We start from the raw sequence: 18,367 nt of genomic DNA on the forward strand, positions 1-18,367 counted from the left end.
TTCCCACTTGCGTCTTTTGTTAAGCAGCCCAAGTGTTATTTGATCTGTCCAGCCAGCTGAAACACTGCTTGCTCAGGGGATTCCGGCCTTGCACAGCTCAGCCGCTCCTCCTGCTGCGTGTACTGTGCTTCCTGGCAGAGAGGGAAGACGGGCTGATTTGATAAGACCATCAGATGGCATGCCTTTTATGTCAACACCTGCTCCCCCAAGGTTAGCACACACAGACCATGGGCGGCAGTCATCCCTCCTGACCTTTGTGAAATTAATTTGTGACGCTCTCCAAACATATTCCTCAGTGCTAGTTAGGAAGTGGGAGAGTCAAAAGGAACCAGTTGCAGACCGAAAATAAAGGACTGAATCAATAATCTTATTTTTCTACGTGAGTCCCTTTTCTTCCTTCTTTTGCAAATATCTGAATATTTTTAAGAGCGAATTGGGTGCGGACTGAGATATAATGACATTGGTATTGCTCGCTTTCCATGTAGGTGGCAGAAGAACACATACAAAATTACAAGGAAACTATATTCCCACCCACAAAAAGGAACTTAGCCCAGAAACTAGGGCACAGATTTTCCTGTGCTGTATCAGGTTGAAACCGTGAGCTACATATTCTTTTAGATGACGGGAACCTAGCTCTTCAGTGATGGGTTAAATCCAAGCTTGACTGCCCCCCTCTGGTGGTCACTGACTCAAATTACAGGCATAGGAACTAAGTGGGGAGAAAAAAACAAAAAACAAAAAAACAAAAACCCTGCAAACCTAGCAATGTCAATTCAGGACTCTGAACAAAAGCTACATGGTAGGGTTCCAAGAGAGTGGCAGGTTTTCTAAGTTCATAAAGTCAATAGACACAGAAAGAACACTGTGTCCAGCTCCAAGGACTGAATGTGGCTGGACTGTTTCTTCTTCATTCTCACGACACTGCAGTCCCTGCTCCCCACCCCCACCATGGGGATACTTCTCCATCTGAACTCTGGGTAACTCTGCAAATGATGAACGAAGCCAAACAACTGTGAACTCAATTGAGGGGCCAAACTCAGGGACACAGATTACTAGAAATAGTAAATAATCAGAGCCTTCCCCCACCCAGGAGTTCTAAGGAAGGGAATTTGCCAAGAGTCTAGAACTTGGTGAGCCCTCCACAGATGCCACCTGTGACTGCTGCTGTCCAACATTCCCTTACATCTAATGAAGCGTCCTGACTCTTCTGATGACTCAACTGTTCAGCCACTCTGCTCTGCAGTTTTTGTTGGGCAAAGCAGCAAAATAATCACAGACTTATAGAATTCCAGACTGGGAAGCAATCCTGGTGAACAAGTCCCATGTCCTTAACAGGGAATGGTACTGCCTTCCTTGGCTTATTTGAGTAGGAGTCACTACTGGCTTTTAGTGGGCAGTATTTGTTGACCATGCTACTGAGCAACCCCATTAATGAAAAACTGTGCTAAGAACATCTCTTCCCAGAGACATCAATTCTGGTCCCACTTCTTACTTTGCAGGTGAGGACACTGAGACTCAGTGCGCCTCAGCCTGTGTTTCCAGCATAGAGAGGGCCAATAAACATGTGATTCACAGATTGACGTTCTCTCTTTTGAGGACACCTAGCCATTGTGGGCTAGGACCGCCCACTGGGCCACAGTCTCCGACAATGCTAGTGAAGTCCTCCTGGCTACCTAACTCAGGGGAACCAGAGAGCCCCCTCCCCATCCCCTGTTCTACCCGTTTGATTCCTGCAGCCCAAACCAGGGAAGTAAGACTCAATTGCAGCTTCTACCATGTGCCCGGTCTGGTTCCCAAGGGCACAGCAAGGAGAGACAATTCCACAATTTGTTTTATGAGGAGAGACGCCTGAGCTCTCTTCCCTCCCGGCTCCCACTGGGTTGTAAACAGAGAAGGGACCGGGCACCCATGACATCACAAGCCAGCTGGAAGGAGGATTTGTTGGAGATTCGCTGCAATGCAGATAATCTGTGAATAATGAAGAGAGGCTCTGTGTATTTTTAAACTCTCCTTTTCCTCCCCTGTGTGGGAGGAACTGTCCTTCTGTGTGTATGTGTCTCTGCATGACCATGAGAATATGCTCTCCCAACATGCAGTCAGCTTGAGTGGGCAGGGAGCATGTCACCCTGGGCTCCATACAGCCCGCCACCCTCCTCCTGAGACTCCTGCCTGGCTTCGCTGCCTGTGCCTTCCTAGCTCCCGAAATGCTCTCCTGCTTCGCCCCCACTTGTTGAAATCCTACCCATGACTCAGAATCCAAATGAAGTCTCCCTTCCTCTCTGAAGTGTCCATCCCACTTCTCAGTGACATCTCCTCCTTTTCTCAGCCCCGGTGGTGCTCATCATGTCAATCCCGTATTTGACATTTACTATATACTAATCTGGGCTGTTATCTAGCTTTTTATACCTGTTCATAAACTAAACTTTTCGGCTTCACAAATCTAGTGCACAGAGTGGTGCACAGAGAACAACTGTGGATTAGAAAGGCCTGCGTACCACGTTTATTGTTATCTCTTCTCAAACCTCTTCATTTTCTCTTTCCTTCTCCAGTTCTTCCGTAATGCCTACTGTACTGTAAACCCTTTGCCTTGCTCCACAGGAGAGACGATAGACAAAATATCTTGTCTCTAAGTCCCGTGTTAGCGATTCACTTCTGGCATGGTATATACCTAGAGTCAGGGGCCGTCAATCCCCACAGGAGCAGGCTTGCATCTGGATGTGCCCCTGGGGCAGGAAAGCCGGCTCAGCAGCTCTCCGGGCAATGCAGCTGCTCAGAGCAAGACCCAGTCATTCATTCTCCTTTTGGAGGTGGTGGCTCCGAGCTGCCTTGAGTCACAGGTGTGATTTCAAACCCAAGCAGCTGGCATTCACTGTGGAGACAGAAAGGTCACCTGTTCAGCTATGATCGACAGACACCAAGCAAGAGGAATGCAAGTGTCTATTGCAAGGGATCCCAGGACTCCACGGCAAGCATCCGTATAAAACACAGGAAATAGAAATTTCTACCCCCAGACTCCCAACGATGGAGCTTCAGCCCTCAACTGATTTCTCACTGATTTTAGCAACAGCTTATTTGATTAATTATTCTCTCACTCATCCAGCCTTTTAACATGTGGAGGCAAATCAGAGACAAGATGATGTGTGCCAACTGTCCCTTTCTGGAATTCCTGGGGTTCTGGTTTACAAATCAGCTTTGGAAAGTCTAAATTTAGACTCACCTCTCTGCCTGCTCAGATCCTCCCAAAGCTCCTGCTGTCAACTTTCAGCAGGAAATACGGTCCCCGGTGAGGTGCTGACATTTCACAGACTCTGCTTTCTTTCCTCTCCTGAACACCCAAAAACCAGCAGTAAATTCTCAGGCAGGGCTGATGTTTACAGTTGAATGGGCTGTGCACTGCATAATTCTAGGTGGCGCCATTCACATCACAGTTGGGTCTGACTGACTCCAAGGCTCATGATGCAAATCATTGTAGTCTATGTGAATGAAGTCCTCTGGACCAGGGATGGGTAAACTTTTCTATAAAGGGATTTTTTTCCTATAAACTAAATATTTTAATCTTTGTGGGACAGGTAGCCTTTGTTACAACTACTCAAAATTGCCTTTGTAACACAAAAGCAGTCATAGAGAATTCCTAAATTAATAGGCACAGATGTGTTTCAATAAAACTTTATTTACAAATATAGGTGGTGGGCCAGATTTGGCATGGGGACCTAGTTTGTCAATTCCTGCCCTAAGTTCTATGGGAACATCCTCTATTCTACAGGAACGAGGAGGAGCTGATGGCTCATGGGGAGAAAGATCTCCTATAAGCTCACAAATGTGATCACACAATGATTCCTGCCTCGGATCAGCAGTTCTTCCTTTGTTTTGTGGGTCCATACTGTGCTGTGTTGCCAAAAGTTGAACAGGAGAGGTCTTGACCTACTAAATACCAGTAGCACTCCCTAGTCCCTGCGTCACACATTTTCAAAAGTCCTAGAGGGCACTGGCACCTCTCAAACCCACCTCCATAGAAGAATCTAAACCAGTTGAAATAATGCAATTCCCCTTTGGTAGGGACCGGCTCAGGGGTCATGTGATCCAGTTCTTGCTAATATGCCTTAAGGGAAAGTCTGTTGGGCAGGAAGGGCTCAGGGAAAACCTTCCTTCTCTGAAGAACAGAAAACCCTCCTTTCTGACTGTGGATGCAGCTATAAAGGAAGTGATGTTGGTGCCACAGCAGCCATGTTAAGACCATGTAGGGAAAGGCCTGGGGACCAAAGCCGGGGCACCAGAGTTGACAGATGAGCAAGTGACCTGTTGACAACCCTGGGGAGCTGGTCCATGCCTGCAACTACCTACCTCCAGCTTTCTTGCCAAGAGAAATTGTCAGGTCTCTGTGATTCGGCAGTGAGTGCAAATGCTCAATGAAATTAGTGATGCCACCCACCCTGGGCTGCATTTCCCTGACACCAGTTTCCTTGAGAACATGCCTGTGGGGACGTCACCAAGAGAGAAACAGGAGGACCCTGTGTCTTTATCTCCGGGTGAAGGCTAAAGGAAAGCAGCAGAGAGCAGAAGGAAGATCAGATCCTGGGGGTGGGGTGGGGGTTCTTCTTGCGGAAGACTCGACTCTCTCAGGCTTTGTGCTGATTTTTCTTTCCAACATTACGTAACCAGACAGGGAGAACAAAGGCTTCCCAGGGCTCCCAACACTAAAATAGCAGGGAGAGAAATTCTGGCTGTCTCATCGGAGCTCCGGCCCCTACATGGGCAAAGCTGGGGAAGGGGAGCAGTCTGGTCCCCGCATATGAAGTCTGGGAGCTGGTCATCACAGGGACAACACCAGCTGCCCAGGGGGACCTGCAGAGCCCACAGGCTGGGAATCCAGCTTCTGGCCCACGGGTTGAGAGGGCGTGGGGAGGTGGGGTGCACCAGAGGGCTTCAGTCCTGATGATCTGAAATGACATCTACCTTTGACCTTTGCAGATTCAAGGTGAAACTTCTCATTCCCTCTCTTGAAAGGCAGGAAACTTGGGATAGCCGAAGATGGCCGTTTCTTTTAGAATCTAATTCAGAGCAATTCTGACTTCAGCAGCTAATCAGGCTGGGCCCCTTGTGGGGCTGGCTTTGTGGGGCTGCTCTGAAGAGAGGCTGCCCAGAGGTCCAGCCTGCATCTTTAATCTTTCGCACTTGCTTCAGCACCTGCAGAGCAGAGCCCACAGGCCTCTGTGAGCCCACGTTGACATGCCACTGTGGGAAAGCAAAGGGTCCCTGCCCTGGAGGAGCTCAGCATTCGGACCTGATCTTTCCCACCAAACTTTGGAGCCCCTCAGTAGGACCCTGACTCCCTACCTGCAGGGTGAGCCCATGGCAGAGACACTAAAGAGTCTTGTCTATGGCCACAGGAGTCAGTATTATGTCCTGTTAATTAATTAATTTATTTAAGGTGCTGAGTATTTAACTCCGTGAACTACATATCTTGCCCTTTTTATTTTAACACAGGGCCTTGCTAAGTTGTTGAGACTGGCCTCCAACTTGCGATCCTCTTGTCTCAGCCTCCCTAGCTGCTGGAGTTATAGGCATGCATCCTCACATCCAGTCCAGCACTGTGTAACTTTTAGACCAAAAATGGCAAATGTGTGTCATATGTACTACTGCCAGCCCATCTGTGCCTATGGCAGACATTGAGAACCATCACTCTCTCTATCCTGATGAGCTAGGAAAATCAGAATCCTTCTCCAACTGCACTCCCTAGAGAAGGCCGATGCTGGTCACCGGGGCTGGCTGCATTCCTACCTTGACTCTGACCTCTGCTCTGTTGCTGCTGCTCTTTCCTTTTTTTTCTGGCACTGTGCCCCCCTTGCTCCCCCTGCACACAGTCCGACTCAGACAGCACTGACCAGGGCCTACTAGGTGCCCGCGTAGTCACATGCATTTAAGGATGGCTGACCTGGCCCTTCACAGAAGCACGGTGAGGAGGTCACCGTTCCCACCCCATGAACACACGCAGCACAGAGCCTGGTCACAGAGCTGCTCCAATCCCCTCCTCCTCTTCCTCTGCAAACAGTCAGAGTGACCGTTCAAGGTCACACACTATGAAGAGGCGGAGCCTGGTCCTGATCCAGGCTCGGTTCCAGCACCAGTGCACCCTCTCAGCGAGGTGCCTCTTAGGGAGCACTTCCAGCCTGGCCACCTGTGAGAGCTGACATTTGTTTCCTAGTTTTCCCAGTTCCTTGGAGAAGGAACTTAGTTCACTTTAGGGAGTGACTTCCTTCCCGGGTGACTCCAGCCTCTGGACCCAGAGTCACACAAGATGTATTTCAGTCCATTGCAAATGACCTGCCCTCCCCTGCCTCTGCACCTTCACATATCTGTTCCTTTTGTCAAAAGCTTCCCCTCCTCTTTACCTGGCTGCTTCTTACCCACCCCTTAGGTCTTAGCTTAATGTCCCTTCCTCCTGGAAGCCTCCCCAGACTAGCTTACTTGTTTGGGCTGAGTTCCCCTGTCCCTCTCTATTATAGCCTCGTGTATTGCTAGTGTTCCATGTTCCCAGAAACTTGGGACTCCTTTATCTTGTGCCTCATCTATTCCCAGTGCCTAATCCCTCATGGACTCACTAATAAGTAATAACACCATGCACAAGGCCCTGGGTCCAATCGCCAGCACCACTAATAAATAAATAATCATAATAACAACAACAACAACAACTGAGCAGAGAAAACGCGTCCTGAGCAGCCCCACGCTGCAGGCAACCATCCATTCAAATATGGAATACTTTTTTCCTCCCCACAAGGAAGGCCAAGAAACCCGAGAATTTCACAAATCTTATCTGATTCAAATCCTAGATTCAATCCTCTAAGGTTCATGAGTTCTCGACTTCCCACTGGGCACGCCGGACCACTATCCAGCGAGTGTGTGCACCGGGTGATCTCCTGCTATTCCCAGGGAGGCTGATCACGTCCAGAGGTTGTGCTCACAGACCAAAGAATCATTCCTAGAGCAGAAAAAAGCTTTCCCTCTCCTGGCGATGGCATCTCCCTGTTCACAAGCTGCAGAAGAGGTGCTCTGACAGCTTGAGTGACAGCAGCAATCCCTGGGCCACATGGGGCTGTCACAGCAGAGGAGAGCTGGAGCCAGGAGGCCTGGGTTTGCCCTGCTGCTGCTGTGAGCTCTCCAGCCAAGGGCTCATCTCTGTGAAGTGGGAATAGCCCCCGTGCCCCTTCCTCACCAGGACAAGGAAATGGGCTGCGGGTACGAATGCACCACCCAAAGTAGACACATAAGTTGGAGGTGACAGGACTGCAGTTCAACTTTATCAACACTGACAACTTGCCTAGCAACAGCCACTGACCCTGGAGATCAGAAGGGTTCCCCTTTCTCAGGGCTCCCCTTTCTCCAGGGCATGACTCGACACTCCAACAGGAAGTCGCTTCTCACAGTGAGCAGTATTGACCCCCCAGTCACTGTGTGTGTGTTGAGCCTCATTTGGAGGGAAGTGACCAGGTTTTAGATGAGGCAGTCCCCAGGGGCAGAAGGACAAGAGGCAGGCACAGGCGGCTCTGCTGCCTGGGAGGGGAGTGGAGGCAGGAGCCTGGAGGGAACTTTGGGTTAATGACCTCGACCTTCTCTTCCAGAACGTGCTGAGACATGTGACCTAGAACGTTGTGTCTAGGAAGAAATCCACCAAGAGTCACCACCTGGCTAAGCAAGTCCATTCTGGCAATGCCACTTGCTCTATTCTAACCCACGAACTCTGTCGCCACGTGTCTGGTGTCCCCGGGCCTGCTGTCCTCTGGGAGCACCTCCTGCACTGGTAGGTTATTACCCAGAGTCAGAACCATGTGCCAGAGAAGCACATCCCGGGGCATGGCCTATTGGAAGGAGACCTGGGGCTCTGTGCTTGCATTAACCTTGGCTCCTTTGTTGGAGCAGGAGGGCTACCAGGGAACACCACTAGCCTCTTGGGAACAGTGCGTCCCCTGAAAGCCTGGGAGGCATTCTACATGCACACACACACAGGCCTCTCCATCTGCATGGTCAAGGCCCCATGGGAAGTCATCAGACTCTACTGCATACAGAATAGGAGGAGGGAAGTGACCAGCTGTCAGATAAGGTCCTCGGCGGGAGGAAACCATAAGGCAGGCACAGGAGGCTCTGCTGCCTGGGAGGGGGTGGAGGGAGGGCGGAAGAGAAAGCAAGAGGGCAAGCAGACCAGGGAGGTGGGCTGAGGCCTCAACCTACTGCAGGTTCTTAGGTAAAGGAAACCGAAAATCAGCTTAATGTAACACTGGGTTTCCTGCCCTGGGCATGTGCATTCTTAGCTGGTTTTGGTTTTGTTTGGAGAAAGGTGACTGTCCAGGTCCTCAGGTGTCAGATCAGTGCAGCTGAGGGCCCAGTAATCACACAGGAGCTGAGGCCCCCTCCACTGCCAAGTGAGGAAAGGGAGGCCGTCAGAAGGAAAGGACTCCTCCCTGGTCACTAGAATAGAGGGGGCCAGGTTCTTCAGAGGTACCTCTTTTTGGAGCAGGCTCATCAAGGCATTTTATGGATCTCAGGATGACCTCCTGGATCCGTAAGTGAGGAAGGGGACCCTGAGTCCATGGGCTAAGAGCTATGAATGGCAAAAACTGGCCAGTATAAAAGGGCCAGGGCAGTGAATCTCCTGAAATCATTGCATAATTCTTTGTTATCATGGAAAAGTCACTATGGACAATATGGCATCAACTGCCACCATTCCAAACAGGAGAGCCAAGCTGGACCCCAGGACTGCTCCAGGAGCGGGTGGCAAACAGGACCTGCCCCAGTGGAGGAGGTGCAGGGCTGGTGTTCTGCACTGTACCTGGTCTCTGTGGGATCAAGCCAGGGTCTGCTGGGTAAGGCAAGTTCTGCTTCATTTTAGTCTGAGCAGAGCCAGGTGCAAAAGATGCCTCTGTCTGTTCGGGGGTAACCAAGGCAGTGAGGGGATCACAGCACGGGGACAGTCATGCTTACTTGTATCTGCAGGAAACCAGACCCTCGGAATCCCACAGATACGAGCCAGGGTGTGGACCCAGGGTGGAACAGAGAGCAAGGAGATCAGAGAGGGGGACTGAGGAGAGAAAAGGAGAGTGGGGAGGGGATGGCAGAGTAATGGGAAGAAAGCAAGCAGGAGAGGAGACCATGGGAAGCTTTACTCCATCCCAGAGGCAGCAGCCCACCTCTGTCACCAGCACTAGGCACACGCTGACCATCCTCACTGTTTGGAAGCCTCAGACTCACACATTGATAGTCTTCACTGCAGAAAATGCTGGAACCTCAACACAGCAGCAGCAGGACCCACACACCATAGCACGCTAGCCCAACAAACGAGATTCTCTGGGCAGCCGAAAACTGCACAGCTCCCCCAGGACAGGGAGTCCTGGGGTAGGAACCGGATTTTCCCTGCATGGTGTAGGCATTTAGCTGGGAGTCCAAGGCAGCAGCAGGCAGGTTGGAAATGCAGTAAACCATTGCTTTGTCTCTCCCTCTGTCTACACTCGCCAGATAAATGATGCTCAGGATTAAAGGAGTTCTCAAAAACCAGCACTGGCCAGGCTCCCTCTCCTTGTTATAACCTGGAGTTCTCTAGTGCCAGGAACAATAGAGGAGTCAGCCAGCAGGGCCACCCCCAGAAGTGTGTGCAGACCCTGCCTCCAAGCCCTCCTCATCCCAGTGCCATGGGGACAGGGCACCATGAGGCTCACAGGAGAAGGCAAAACCCTGTGCTTCCTCCTGTGCTTCAGGGCCAGAGCTTTCCTAATGAGCAGGGAGCAGGGAGGCCAAGGCAGGAGAAGGGCAGGGGGCTGAGACCAGGTCAAGGCAACCTGCGGGGACCTGCCTCTCCCAGCACCTGTCACTTCTCACCTGAGTAAGATGAGTGACATGACTGCTCACCAGGTAAGGTTAGAGGGGACAGAACCCCCACCATCTAGGGGGAATCTTCTGGGTGGGGAGAGGGTTGCTTTTAGAACTAGGTCTTTTCTGTTCCCAATGACAAAACAGTTTTCTTTCTGTAAGAACCGGTGGAAATCGTTCTTCGTTCTGAGTCTGTTTTTTTTTTTTACACTTAAATTGCAAATTAGAATCCTCAGTGGGGGCAGACATAGAGTCTGGGGGCAACTCTAGAGCCAGCTGGGAAAGGCAGAGAGGAAGTGCAGCGCAGCCAGGTGTTCCTGAAGAGTCGAGCCAGCCGGAACCTCAACAGGAGATGGGGACCCCGCGCCTGCCCCCTCCCTCTGTTCAGTTACGTAAGTTGAGCACTTCTTTGAAATAAAACAAAAGGCCACATGGAACACGGATTTGAGTGAGCTCTCTTCACCCTGGGGATCATTCTGTTCTGACTTTGACATAAGGGACGGAAGAAAGGGATGGAGTCCTAGCTTCACCTCATGCCCCGCCCCCCAGGCTCCTGGGGCCAAAACACCCCTGCTCTGCTTTTTTTTTCTCCCCAAGTTGTCAAAAAAAGGTGAATGAGTGTAAGTCTGTAAAACGTCTATTGACTTTCCAAGCTCTGGGCCAGTGCCCAGGACATCCACTTAGGTTGGACTTTCTCTTCCTACCTCCTTCCAAGGACTGGCCAGTACAAAGGGGCTGGGGCAGTGAAACTCCTGAAATCATTGCATAATTCTTTGGTATCATGGAAAAGTCGCTATGGACAATATGGCATCAACTGCCACCATTCCATACTGCAGAGCTGAGCTGGACGCCAGGACTGCCCCAGGAAGGGGTTGCAAATAGGACCTGTCCCAATGGAGGACGTGCAGGGCGTGTGTCCTGACCTGCTGTGACCCAAGAGAAAGGGTTAAGGGGAGGTAAATGCTCTCCTGGAGGGATCACGCTGCTCCCCTTCCTTCATCCACACTACGCAGATTGAGTGGCAAACACTGCAACGTCTACCTCTTGCCCCAAGTGCCAGCAGGTACAAGAACCGTTCACCTTTGCTTCCCTGTAGCAAGAACACTGTAGGATCGGTGGCATCCCTTAGAATGAGCCCCCAAAGTCTCCCTCTGCTGCAACCCGACTCCCCTTCCATCCATCCTTTTTTCGGTTTATTTCTAAATCATATCTATTCATTTCATTCTCTGTTTGCAAATTTGTGAGCAGCTCTCCAAGCCCAGAGGCTCAAGTCCCAGGTTCTCTCACAGCCCCGCCTCTTCCCGCCTCATCTCCAACCCCTCCGCAAACTGCAACCTGCATCACAGCCACACAGGCTGGGCTGATCTTCCCTGATTTGTCACATTCCTGGCTCCTGCAAGTCCATCTGCTGCGTATGATGCTGTCCTCTTTGAACTTGAGCGGCCTTACCCATGCTGTGTCCCAAAGTCACCCTCCCTGGGGAAATGACATCTTCTGAGTTAACTTTTCCTTCTAGCTCACAGCATACAAGGCACATGCCTGTGGAGGTTTGCCCAGGGAATTCCGTCTCGTAGAGCTCTCTTCCCATAGATTGGGAGCCCCAAAAGCAAAATCATGGTGGTTGGTTTACCCTTATGCCCACAGGCGTGTACTGTTCCTGACACATGGTAGACCCTCAGCAAAAAGTTGATGAATAAATGAAGATTCGGGGATGGGAAGGACTTACAGTAGAAAATGTTTGGATGAGGGGCTTAGGGAAGTGGTTCCCTCTGGAGGGTGTGACTTCCTGGGGGATCTGTGGTCAATTCTGTAGGACGAGAGCAGGAGGTCAAAGGGGATCAACATGAAGGAACAAGCTGGGCGCAGTGGCATACACCTGCAATCCCAGTGCTTGGGAGGCTGAGGCAGGAGGATTGTGAGTTCAAAGCCAGCCTCAGCAATGGTGAGGTGCTAAGCAACTCAGTGAGACCCTGTCTCTAAGTAAAATACAAAATAGGGCTGAGTATGTGGCTCAGGGGTTGAGCGCCCCTGAATTCAATCCTCGGTGACTCCCCCCTCCCGAAAAAAAAAAGGGAGCATCAAAGGTGAGGGTGGGTTTACAGACTGCAGTGAAATAGCACCCAGGAACTGGGACAAAGGAGTGGCCGATGGTGAAGTCACACGGGAGCTGAGCAGAGGGAGAAGGAGGGGAAGGCTGCAGAGGAGTGTGCGAGAGAGTTCCAGAAAACAGATTGAGACCGCACTGAGGGGAGGGAATGGCTGGCAAATCCCAGGTAACGGCACGCTCTCCTGGGCATCCTGCAGGGCAGGGCTTCCAACAACATGGAAGGAAGACGGCCCAAACCTGGAGAGACCTCAAATGAGCTCCCTGGCGCTCGCTTCTGTTTCCATCTCTGGCTTTCAGATCACCACACTGACAAACAGACAAACACAGGGGCTTGTTCCCCAAGACTGAGTGCAAGCTGTCCCCCCAGCCTCGCTTCTCCACCTCCCTTCCTCAGGAGCAGCCACTGCGCAAGACATCATGGAACACTTGAGTAAACCCTCCTTGTGAATCGCTGTGCCTGACTCTTCTGGAAGGCTCAGCTGTGGCAGACACCTCTTTTACTGTTTGGTAGCTCCATGGATGGCAATAAAGTTAAGATAAAACACATTTGCAAAGCAACTTTCCACTGTTCTAAGCACTTGCCTGTAGTATTATTAAATATTCAATACTTTCATGTAATATGTATTAAGTATCACTATGTACCAGGCAGTGGGGGATCTAAGGGCAAATAAGACAGACACCGCCCTTGGCCCCATGGATCTTCTAGTCTGGGGGAGGAGGGACTGACAGAACACAAATAATGGTACAAAGAGTAGGTCTGGATGATCACAGTGGTGATAAATGTCTGATGGAAAAGTACAGTATGCTAAGGGACAAGGGGACAATTACTTTGGGGTGAAATGGCAGGTTCCTTAAAAAATTTAAAATTGAGAGCTGGGATTGGTAGGGAACTCGTCTGCATGTGTGAGACCCTGGGTTTGATCCTCAGCACCACATAAAAATAAATAAATAAAATAAAGGTATTGTGTCCATCTCCAACTTAAAAAAAATATTTAAAAGAAAAATTTAAATTGAGACTTGAAGAGTGAGTTGAGACTATCCAAGAGGTGGATACCTTCTCAAGGTCAAGGTCATGACCTTGAGAAGTCTGACACTGAGAGAATACAGAGACGGCTATTGGGATGAATCCTGCTGGGCCACAGGTGGAAAACAAGGTCAGGGAGGAAGGTGAGGCCAGCTCAGAAGGACCCATTTCATTCCCCACTGAGATGGCCTGAGCAAGAATGTCACCCACTTCTGTTCTGTGAAGAGAAAGAAGCTTCCTAGTCTCCATGCATCTGGATGCCCTGGGGACAGTCCTTGCAGAAATCCATCCTCTGTGGTTTCACCTCCATCTTTCAAACGTGGAAACTGAGCCACAAACTGGTTAAACAACTTGCCCAAGTCTACACAGCTGGAAAGAGGCAGAGCTGGGCTTCAAACCCCAGCAGTCAAACTCCAGATTCTATGCCCTTACCAGAAGGCTCTACAGTCCGAGGGAATTAAATGTCCCAAGAAGGGCTGTCCTGCCAATCAAACTATGGGGCTGATGGGACCCAATCACCGTTTGTTTGCCATGTGCCCAAGTCTTCAACCAGGGACTGCCCCTTCTCCTCTGTTTTCTTTTGTGAGACAGGGATGGCAATCAGATTAAAAACCAAGGAAGACAACTGTGGCTCCCATTGCCAGTATCAAATGACACAAAATCACATGCAGATTCTCACGTGTCCATCTCTTTTCTGCTCTGCACAGCAAAATATTCTCTGCCAAATTTGTAGAGCGTGTGGTGCTCTGCCAATTTCTAGGGCCATTTTGCACAGAATGCTGGCATTCATTGCTCATCTTTACTTCCATAACTTTAAATGTCCAGCAGAAAACACCCTCAGCCTCTCAGTGTTCCACAGGACCCTGGAGGGCCCTCCCCACTCCTCTGCACGGAGGAAAGCAGCCAGTTCCTTCTCCCTCTGCCCCATCCCGTTCCTTAAACCCTCTGAGGCAGCCAGAGACATACTATTCAGATTGCAGTGGGAAATGAGGGGTGGGATGAGATGAGCCAGGAGGGGCTTTTTTCAAAAACTAAATTCATAATGTAAATGCTACTTATTGCCTTTCAACTTTCAGAATCAATCTGTAAAAAAGTATGTCACAAACAAGACATTATCAACTTTGACAATGTAAAAGAAAAGATTCAGTAGAAAAAAATATTGGAGAGATGAAAGGGAAGAAGGAAGGAAATATATTATTCTTGTAGTGAGTTGGGAGCTGCTGCTAAGTCTTCTGCTGTCTCCCTTCTTCCCTCATTCCTCCTCCCACTCCTTCCCAGCCACCCAGGAGCATCCTTTCCCAGACTCGATTCTCCTCCTCTCCCACTCCACCATCTTCCTTCTCTAGATGGTTCTCCTCTACTCATCCTCATCCAAGTCCTAATTTCCCACTACAACTCTGCACAGGGTCCCTTCAAAAGGGTCCCCTGGGAATTTAGAGACCAGGAGTGAGTGGGAGGATGGGGAACAGCCAGACCTATACCAATGGGAAGATAAATCTATCTGCCTGGTTCCAAGTTGATTTCTGATCCTTTTCTGCAGTTCGTCTCTTTCTCCTTTTCAAACACCCCATCACCTTTCACACCTGTGTAAAGATTTGTGTTCTGCCATCTCTACTGAGTGACCTCTCTCCCAGGAGACGTGTAGTTTAAATTTTAACTATTGCGATATATACCCTGGTTATCAAAGGTTAGGTGTCACCTTGGATATTTGGGGAGGATGGTTTCTGGCACCTTAAAAATTTCCCTGCTGGCTGGGGCTGTGGCTCAGCAGTAGAGCACTCGCCTAGCACATGCGAGGCCCTGGGTTCGATCCTCAGCACCACATAAAAATAAATAAATAAAATAAAGGTATTTTTTAAATGATATATATATATATATATAAAGTTTCTCTGGGCTGAAAGAGAAAGGAAAAGGGAGATGTGGGAGTCTTCATGGCAGTAGGGGAAAGAATAATATCACTAAGCAGAGTCCCAGCCCCCAAAGCACTGCTATCTGTTCTCCCCTCCAGGCTGCAGGCAACTTGTGAGGCTTTTGTTTGCATGACTGAACAGGTTTGGGGCCCTCCTGATACCAATGATAAGCATGACTTTGTTCCCAGACATTTAGCCTGATCTTTGCTGCTCAGCAGTTTCAAACTGGTAACTACTGTCCCTCCTCCCACCCTCATTCAAACGCCTGCCAGATCGGCTGACATGGGCTCTCCCGTTTCCCCCAATCTCCCAGGTGTTGTTTCCAAAGGGAGGCTGTTACCAAGGCAACCCAATGAGTACAATATATAACACTATCATGTCTGTCTTTCCCTTGTTTCTCCCTGCCAAGTGGAAAGTTATCCAAGGAAAGTCCTATCTCCAATGTGGACTTTCCCATTCTTCAAGTCCCTCTGGGAAGCAGCTGCGGAGGGAACAACAGATTAGATGTTGTACTGAGTGTGGACCAAGCAGGCACTGATCTCCCCTTCCAGATGATAGCAGGGGTATACTCAGTGTAAGCCCACATAACCAACAGAACAGGAAATGATCAGAGGCCAAGGGATCTCAGCACTTTGGGGAAAGGTGAAGAATTCCCAAGTCTCAGTCCAGAATGCATGGTGAGATGGAGCAGCTAAAGAGGATGCTGTCAGTCCCCCTGACACATGGAGAGGCCCCAGACAAGGTCAGAGAGAGCAAAGGCCAGCAGGTGGGAGGGGCTGAGCCTATGGGATTACATCTGTATGGAAACACTGAAGGGCCCTTCCCATCACCAGCCTCTGCCTAGTGGAAAGCAGACAGTTCTTCCCTCCCTGCCCCATCCCTTTCCTTCAATCCTCCTTGGCAGCCAGAGGCAAACTGTTCAGATTGCAGTAGGTGGTAAGGGGTGGGATGAGATGAGCCAGGAGGGGCTTTTTGTTTTTCAAAAACTAAATTCATAATGTAAATGCTACTTACTGGCTTTCAACTTTCAGAATCAATCTGTAGATATATATATGTCACAAACAGGATGTAAAGGCTATCAACTCTGACAATGTGAAAGAAAAAATTCAGTAGAAAAAGTGTTGGAAAAGTGAAAGGGAAGGAGGAAGGAAGGAAAAGAAATATATTATTCTTGCAGTAAGTTGAAAGCTACTGCTAAAAATTGATGGACGGGAAATGGAAACTAAAGATAATGAATGTGACTACTTAAAGCTAAAGGACAAGAAACATCAGCTCTTAAAAATGTGATATTTATCAAAGTCAAAGATGCCGACCACAGTGTGTATTTTCTAGCAAAGGAGGTAAAAGGATTCACCCAAAGATAAATCTATTACAAAATATCGACTTATTTAATAGAGAGGCAAACAGATTTGCCCACTCCTATTTAAATTCTTTCTCTGTCCGTTTTTTTTTCTTAAACAACATCAACAAACAAGAACTTCTACAAAAAACAAGCAAAGAAAAAAAGCAGAGAAAGCATATTATTTTGAGATATGAGATAACCAGCAAAACAACGTCAGAAAAAAATGCTTGAAAGTTTGGGGAGAGGGGACAGCAAGTTTTCCTCATTAGCCCTTTTTGAGCTAAAAATAAAATAAAATAGAGTCGTAGCTTGCACTGATTAAAGTTAGAAAGGTCTAAAAGTCACCTACTAGTATTCTCATGTTCATCAGGGGGACACAGAATGCTCCTAGGATGGGAGGCTCTCTGTCCAAGGGGACAAGATGTGGGAAGGACCCAGGCCCAAGTCTTGGCTAAGCTTTGGGGAAACCACGCCTCTTGTCAGCAACTGAGCTCTGTCCCATCCTCCTCCTTTCCTCCTATAGGTGCCTTTGATGTTTTAACCCAATGACCCTCAAACTCAGCTGCATGCCTAGAACCGCCGAGGAAGCTTTTGGCACTCTATGCTGCACCCTGATCGGCAAATCAGAATTTTTACCCAGTGGGACCCCAGGGGACTCCCATGTGCAGCCAAGTTTGGGGACCACAGGGAGAAGATGAAGGCAGGCTTCAAATCGGCAACTCAGAAAGAGCGCACAGCTGAGAGGAGCTGTTTCGCTGTTCTACACAACCGTGGAGATGGGTTGGTGTGTGTCTGTGCTGAGGCCAGTGGAAGACACAAAAGCAGCTGCCATTCTCGCTCCAGCCGCCCGGTCACCATAGCATGTTTTGAAGCAAGAAGAGAATATCTGGAACCAGAACCCAATAAAATTAGGCTAAGCCCAAGCAACAACACAGGTCAGTTGCAGTTGACATGACATAAATGAGAAGGACCCAGACTCAACCCTGGAACGGACAATCTGCCCAAGTGAACTACTGCCTAGAGGAATGGGTCTCCAACTTGGAGACCTGGAGGACTTGTTAACGTACAGATGGCTGGGCTGCAGCCAGACTGCCTGGTTCAGTGTGTCCTGAACTAAGAGAACTAAGAATCTGCATTCCTAGTAAGTTCCCAGGGAATGCTGATGCTAGTGGTCCAGGGACCCGACTTTAAGATCCACTGATGAGCTGGGGATGTAGCTCAGTGGTAGGGGGTTTGCCTAGCAGGCTCGAGGCCCTGGGTTCCACCCACAGCACAGGACAGTGAAGGCAAGATCCAGTGACTGAAGGGGCTTAGAGGAAGGGGATGGGGGTCACAGTTTTTGCAGACAGCCCTTTTCCCAAATCATAAAGAACATAAGGGCAGCATCAAGAGGGTGATGGGCACAGTAGCCCCTCTAGTCTCTCTGTGAAAGTTCAAGATCAAGGCTGGTACCAACAGCCCCAGCAGGGTGTTAACCACAGAGACCTTCTGGGCTTTGGCTGAACTTGACCACCTTCCCTGCTCAGCCACGCCACAGGTCCAATCCCATGGCCTGACCTCACGGACCTCCTGAAACACCAAGGCAATCAAATGAGGGGCATGCATTCTACCCGTGGACGCCAGACCCAAAAGGGGGCTCTCCTAGGCTTCCCTGAGTTTATATTTTAGGGCAAAGTTGCTCATGAGGACAACTTCCTAGTAGTCCTCAGAGGCTTGCGTTGAGGCAATTTCTTGGAGTTTTTCTTCACTAAATCTATTGGGGTGGTCACTTTATAAAATAAGATGAGGAAGGAAGGCAAAATGAATACACCAGCCAAGTTTTTCTAATCCAAATTTCGAGTCAGTACTTTGTAATTTAATTTAGAATGATCAATTGAACAATCACCCAAACCCATTCCCTAAAACCCCCCCGAGGTGAAATTCTTCAGCTCTGGCGCAGGCAAGCTTTCTGAGGCTTCAAGTCAATTTCCTCTTCCCAAATATACAACCGTGTGTTTCAGCTGACAACCAAACAACACACAGCAGGGGAAATAATTAGAAATTTCATTAATTAGGACACTGCTCGCCCTTCTTCTACATGGTTACCATTTGTTTATTTTAATTACAATCCCCTGCCTCTTACTAAAATC

At 49.3% G+C, this 18,367-nt stretch overlaps 1 protein-coding gene across 4 annotated transcripts in view; it reads right to left on the minus strand.

Moving 5' to 3' along the window:
• The window catches only part of Mapk4 (mitogen-activated protein kinase 4), a 145,972-nt gene that overhangs the window by 52,268 nt on the left and 75,337 nt on the right, over positions 1-18,367 (minus strand). Inside the window, exon 2 of one of the 4 annotated variants that reach the window (XM_078030036.1) lies at positions 2,669-2,869. The exons of the other annotated variants lie outside the window; for them this stretch is intronic. The gene's annotated coding sequence lies outside the window, so the exon portion shown is untranslated. The remainder of the gene's footprint in view (positions 1-2,668; positions 2,870-18,367) is intronic. 4 annotated transcript variants of the gene reach the window in all.

This window comes from Ictidomys tridecemlineatus, chromosome 13, assembly GCF_052094955.1.
Source record: "Ictidomys tridecemlineatus isolate mIctTri1 chromosome 13, mIctTri1.hap1, whole genome shotgun sequence".
NCBI classification, from domain to species: Eukaryota; Metazoa; Chordata; class Mammalia; order Rodentia; family Sciuridae; genus Ictidomys; species Ictidomys tridecemlineatus.